Source organism: Mercenaria mercenaria, chromosome 10 (assembly GCF_021730395.1).
Source record: "Mercenaria mercenaria strain notata chromosome 10, MADL_Memer_1, whole genome shotgun sequence".
Lineage (NCBI taxonomy): Eukaryota > Metazoa > Mollusca > Bivalvia > Venerida > Veneridae > Mercenaria > Mercenaria mercenaria.
In genome coordinates, this window is record NC_069370.1 from 72,972,709 (window position 1) to 72,978,947 (window position 6,239).

The following is a 6,239-nucleotide window of genomic DNA, read 5'->3' on the forward strand; positions in this document are numbered from 1 at the left end:
AAAAGAAAAGCCTAATTCAGTCATTTGATAAAATGTCAAACCATGGAAACTAGAAAATACAAACAAACAAACGTGCAAAGCATCTTGCATACTTCACGTTCTTTTTTGCAAAAATATCCTTTATTCTGCTTTACCAGTTTAACAACTTTGTTAATTAACCATTATATATGCTGATTGAGCCTACCATTTTGCAACTTCAGTTTTTGCATCATCAGGAGAATTTTTCTGGGTAAAAAAGGTAGTCAAGCAGTTATTTTGAATAGAGACCAGCAATATTTCTGTCTGCGAAAAAGTTGAAAAAAATCATAAGAAATTTAAATTTAATATTTATTTTTCCTTATCATTGAGGCTGTTTATCATTAACTGTCAAAATGTTTTTAAATAGGAAAAAAAAAACAGCTTGCCATTTTCAGTTTGACACGCGTATAATTAAAGTCTTAGAAAGTCTCCAGAAATTTGACGATTTAATGGACTTGGTCATTAGTCATAATCCAGAATATTTTACATTTTCCTTGATGTATCAGTCTGTAAATCTGTTTAGACTTTCATTTGAAATTTCTACAAAAAATGTGAAAAGGTTTACTAAATTATCATTTTCATGATTTATTTATAATGTAATATTGATTTAAGAAAGCCCAGTTATAATCTGTAAGAATACAATACCCTGAATTCAACGTTCCCATTGTTTAGTTTCAAAATTGTGCTCAGAAACAAATGCTAGTAAATTACTTTTGATATAATTCATGAACTGTTCTGATCATGCTGTTGATATTAAGGATGCTATTTCAGTATTTGATGCCATTTACAGTTTAATACAACTTTTTTCATTACTTTTTGGGTGCTCAGCTCTAATTAGCAACAAGAGCTGTAGGACAGCAACGCTCGACTATTCAACAGCCTTGTCAATTAAATGAATACACTAGTCGAAAAAAGGGCATAACTTTGTAAAAATGTGCAAAAAGGGTTATGGAACCTTCACAGTGCTTATCAGCTCATGACAGTGAACAAGTGTATGAAGTTTCAATCCTTTCGCATTAGTGGATACTGAAATAACAGGTTACATACAAACCCTAAACCAAAAACTTCTAAGTCAAAAAAAGGGGCATAATTTGAAAAAAAATGCAAAGTATAGTTATGGGACCTACACAGTGCATGTCAGATCATGAAAGTGAACAATTGTGTGAAGTTTCAATCCATTCCCATTAGTGGGTACTGAGATACCAGCTTACATACAAAACCTTAACCAAGAATTTCTAAGTCGAAAAAGTCGCATTATTTTGTAAAAAGTAGAGTTATAGAACCTATGCAATGTAGGTCAGTTTATCACAGTGAATAAGTGTGTGAAGTTTCAATCCATTCCCACAAGTGGTTACTGAGATACCAGCTTACATACAAAACCTTAACCAAGAATTTCTAAGTCGAAAAAGGGGCATAATTTTGTAACAAAACAAAACAGAGTTATGGAACCTGTGCAGTGTAGGTCAGTTTATCACAGTGAATAAGTGTGTGAAGTTTCAATCCATTCCCACAAGTGGTTACTGAGATATCAGCTTTCATACAAAACCTTAACCAAATCGGGACGCCGACGCGAACGCATGGGTGAGTCCAATAGCTCTACTATTCTTTGAATAGTCAAGTTAAAAAATGTTTTACATTTTGTCAGAGTTAATTTATAACGCTAATTTCTGCAATTTGAAAGTGTAATGTATTGTTATACTTCTAGTTGTTACACTGGGGCCACTATCTCGAAAACTTATTCGTATCGTAAGTTAAGGTATGATTTACGATAAACCTAAGGTAAGACTAAGGTAGCGTTATTCAGCTATCTCCAAACACCTCTTAACGCCCTCGTTAAGGGTTCGTAACTTAAGGTATTGTAAGTTAGTTACAATATCGTAAGTCTTGGATAATCTATTTAGTGATGTTATTTTCGACCAACTGCACGTGTATCTGATAGCCCACAAGCTGTCTGTTGCTAAACATAATATTAGTTATAAAGGTTTTTGACGGGATATACGGTGGGCATATAGCCTGACTGTGATTCATATAACCCGAGGCGATAGCCGAGGGTTATATGAATCTCAGCAGGCTATATGCCCACCGTATATCCCGTCAGAAACCTTTATAACGAATTTATAATACTGCAAATTCGCGTATTTGGTCTCAATAGCAACGATTTTCCTTAGTTTGACAAATATTACTATTTTTTTCAATTCCCCATTTGGTGCCTCAATCCGCACCTTGTTTTTCGTGCGTTTCCGTAAAGGACGCGGACACATACGAAGATAACGGTAGGTTTGCGTTTTTTGGTTGCGGAAGAAATTGGATTTACAAATGGAATTATAAATGTTTTAAGGAAATTTACAGCTAGTTTCGAGTTTCTCGAGTAAGAACTTGGATTGTAGTAAAGGAGAACTGAAGTAAAACTTGCTTATCCGTTTAATCTTCTATCTAAGCTGTTCAGCCTCGGGTCGCGTGTACTTTTAGCCTGAACACGGAAGTAGAGTGAATATGTCATGATGTGCCAAAGAAGTACCAGTACTCACAGTATCTCTTTGGATGTTCATATAAAGTGGAAATCTAGGAAAAATCAAATGTTAGATGTCAGGTCATCTAAGTGCAATCAGATGAAGTTATTCAACATGCTGTGGCCGCATTGAACTAGAAGTCATTTCAGGAACAGAATCCAGGGATCATAAGAGAAATGTAGGTATTTCAGAATATGGCAGATGTTTTAAAATATTCCTTTTCAAAGAGTGGTTCAATTGCTATTCACAGCTAATATTTAAATGATTACACCCGAATATAAACTTAGCTATTCATAGCTAACACCCGAATATAAACTTAGCTATTCATAGCTAATATTTAAATGAGAACACCCAACTATAAATAATGAGCAGTGTCAGTCCTCGACTCAGTGTCCAGCCGTCCGTTAACTGGAAGTTTAACCTGTGTCTTAGATGTCCAGTAACGGGACACATAGCCTGACCTATAGGTTTTTTTTAACCGACCGATAATAAATTTATTGATGACTTTTGTTATTTTATTTTATTTTTGGTAATAATGTGATACGTTCATCTAACCAATATTTGTGTAAAAATGGTGCTGCTCATAAATTTCTGTCATTGATTAAAAGCGTTCCATTTGTGCTGTTGTTGTTTTAACCCTTATCATGCTGGACATGACTGATTCTGCCTTTGCGACTAGTGTAGATCATGATCAGCCTGCACATCCATGCAGTCTGATCATGATCTGCATTGTTGGCCATTCAGTCAGTATCTTTTTGGTAAGCACTCCTTTTAACATTTAATGGTACTGTCCAAACTGAAAGATGGACAATTCATTATAGAAGATTAGCAGGGTAAGGGTTAATTAATGTTATGTCGAGAAAATTTGACAAATACACGGTTCAGAATAATGTAAAGGTTCATGCCAATCCCTCTGAAATTTTATTAATTTTATAGAATATCTATGCACTTCAGTCGCATTTAAAAGTAATTTTGGAAAAATATACTTTGTGTGGTCTTTGGAATAAAAAATTATTTTTAATTGCAGGTATATATAGCCAATGATGATGATACCTGCTGGCCAATCACTGCCAAAGATTAGAATAACCTATTCACATAAATATGGCATCTTTCACACATATGGAATGGAACATTTTTGCCAAGATGCTACATAAACTCTGACACCGAGAATATGGCACCTTTCACACATATGGAATGGAAAATTTTTGCCAAGACGCTACATAAACTCTGACACCGAGAATATGGCACCTTTCACACATATGGAATGGAACATTTTTGCCAAGAGGCTACATAAACTCTGACACCGAGAATATGGCACCTTTCACACAGTCATATGGAATGGAACATTTTTGCAAAGACGCAACATAAACTCTGACACCGAACGTACGTTACGACTAGTAGGACAATAATGGTAACATAAATTACACCATGTTAAAAACTCTTGTCTTCGGTATTACTGCAGCCGGTCAGATTTTGGATTTAATAAATGTATTTCATGAAGTCACTTACAGGACAGTACCTATTGTCAAATTAACTGTGTCATATGACATAAGCCCTGCTAAGACATTACTAACAGTAACACTAAGTCTTGTCAACAAATATATTTATTGCTTAGACTTTATGATTTGATTTTTGTCGAAAAATATGCATAATTTCTGCAGCAGATCCTAGACTAGCGCAATATTATTCTGAGAAAGAACAAATTCATATTTCTGGATGCAAAGCTAATTTTCATTACATACACAGAGTTAGATCTAATCTTAGAATTATTCTGGTAGATGAAATAAATAAGTTCTTTAACCAAAGTAAAATTGAAAATTTTGATATTAAAAGAACGAAACAGTGTTACAAATGACGTCACGTACCCGATACGAAAATTGCATGCCAGTACTGTAAAACCTGCTTAAGCGGTCACCTCTAATTAGCAGCCAACCTGTCTTAAGCAGCCCGTGTCTCGATCATTTCCCAAAATGGTCATTTATTCTATAAATTACCTGCATTAAGCAGCCACCTGCTGTAAACAGCCACTTTTCCCAACACCCTTGGCTGGCTGTTTAAGACAGGTTTTACTGTATGGAAAAATGTTGATGTATGTAATTCGCATTCGCTCGTGCCATTTGGAAGAGTATAAATATGAGTATGTAATTTAGGTATTGATGTTTTCAAGCTTCTGTTTGATTTGTCGGTTTGTAATTTCTTTACTTTTCAAATATTACACATCATTCTAAAATTCTTGAGTTGAGGTAGTAGGAACTTTTATTCTGGAATTCACTTTTAGACTGGTGTATCCAGTGCCTGGCTTATTTTCATGTTGAATGATTCTATACAGATATTTATGTCGGAACAATGCTGAATTACCCGACGATATTAGTCGACAAGCGTCGACAGCGATGAAAATTTCATCGGAAATTGCTGCAACTATTTTGGACCTTCGAGTGTTTGACGCGAGTGGGGATATTGCCCATATGAAAAAATTATCTCAATATTTCCTAGGATGGCGTCAAATCAGTTGGACTACTGACTATATATATATAATCACATGGAAATGGCAGTCATTCCGTGTGTACTACATTATGACACAGTTGTTAATTATGATGATTATTGTTGTTTGAACTTGCTGTAAAATTGGAGCACTTGCACTTTAGCGGTCCCTATAATAATAGTAGTTTAATAATGTCTTAAATATTAAAAGAGGTAACTTTATTTTGAGATGAATATGTTTGGGGGCTGCTGCCCCCACATCCCTGCTTTGCCCCACACCCAACTTGCTGCGCATGCGCATTGTAAACTTCCGGGGACCACTAAAGTGCATTCTACCCGTAAAATTAATTATTCTAACACGATCCGATTCATTTTCCTGTTAAACAAAGAAGACAGAAAACTGAATTATTATACAACAAATCACTGTTCTGACGTCACAGTTATTACGTCATGGCGTCAAACGGCATAGCGGCACACTAGAAAAGAAACCGATTGAAAACGGGCAAATATTTAATGAATGTCGGCAAGAATCCTTGGTAACATGTTAGAATCGAAATAATACATCTCGATTAGTGATTTGCTCTTGAATAAATCATTGTTTGTCGTTTCAGATGCGTATTATTATGTCATTCAGGCTGCATCCTCGTGATATAATTCCTTCGCATCTGAACTCCAAACAATGATTTATTCAACGAGAAATCACTGGATGAGATATATTATTTCTTAATTATTTTTTATTATATCGATTTATTTCAAATTTACAACGTTTCACCGAGCACTGGAATACACCTCGCGGCAAGTGCTGGTTTGACCGCTCTTAGTTGAATTAATTTTGTATTTTAAATTTGTTTTTTAAGAAAACTCCTGTTAAATTTTTTTGCTTTTATATTCATTTAAAAAAAAAATTGTTGTTGTCAATGTTTTTTAATCCAGTCTTGAAATTTGCTCACTGCGGTAGGCTACTGTATTGTTATTATTAGAAATAAATTTATGAAGTGATACCATTTAGTTATTTGAATTTGTTATGATAGTAAATCATTTTGTTTATTTAATTAGTTTATACAGACTAAGCAGACTTATCTGCAGTGACCAGTCGTTCAGTTGCTGTTGACAGTGTTGTACACAAGATAAATTTAAGTGCTTGTTTAAATCAACTGGTGAATATTGCCATTATTGGCAAGAAAAATATGACTCGTACTGCTTTGTCTCCTATGAATAACAACAAAATGA

The 6,239-nt window shown here is 34.5% G+C and overlaps 1 long non-coding RNA gene across 1 annotated transcript; it reads left to right on the top strand.

Moving 5' to 3' along the window:
• The first annotated feature begins 2,143 nt into the window (after nt 1–2,143).
• LOC123545121 (uncharacterized) lies at nt 2,144–6,010 on the top strand. Its single transcript, XR_008372852.1, has 2 exons — nt 2,144–2,706; nt 3,556–6,010. It is a non-coding gene; the product is annotated as an uncharacterized LOC123545121 (long non-coding RNA).
• Nucleotides 6,011–6,239: the final 229 nt, after the last annotated feature.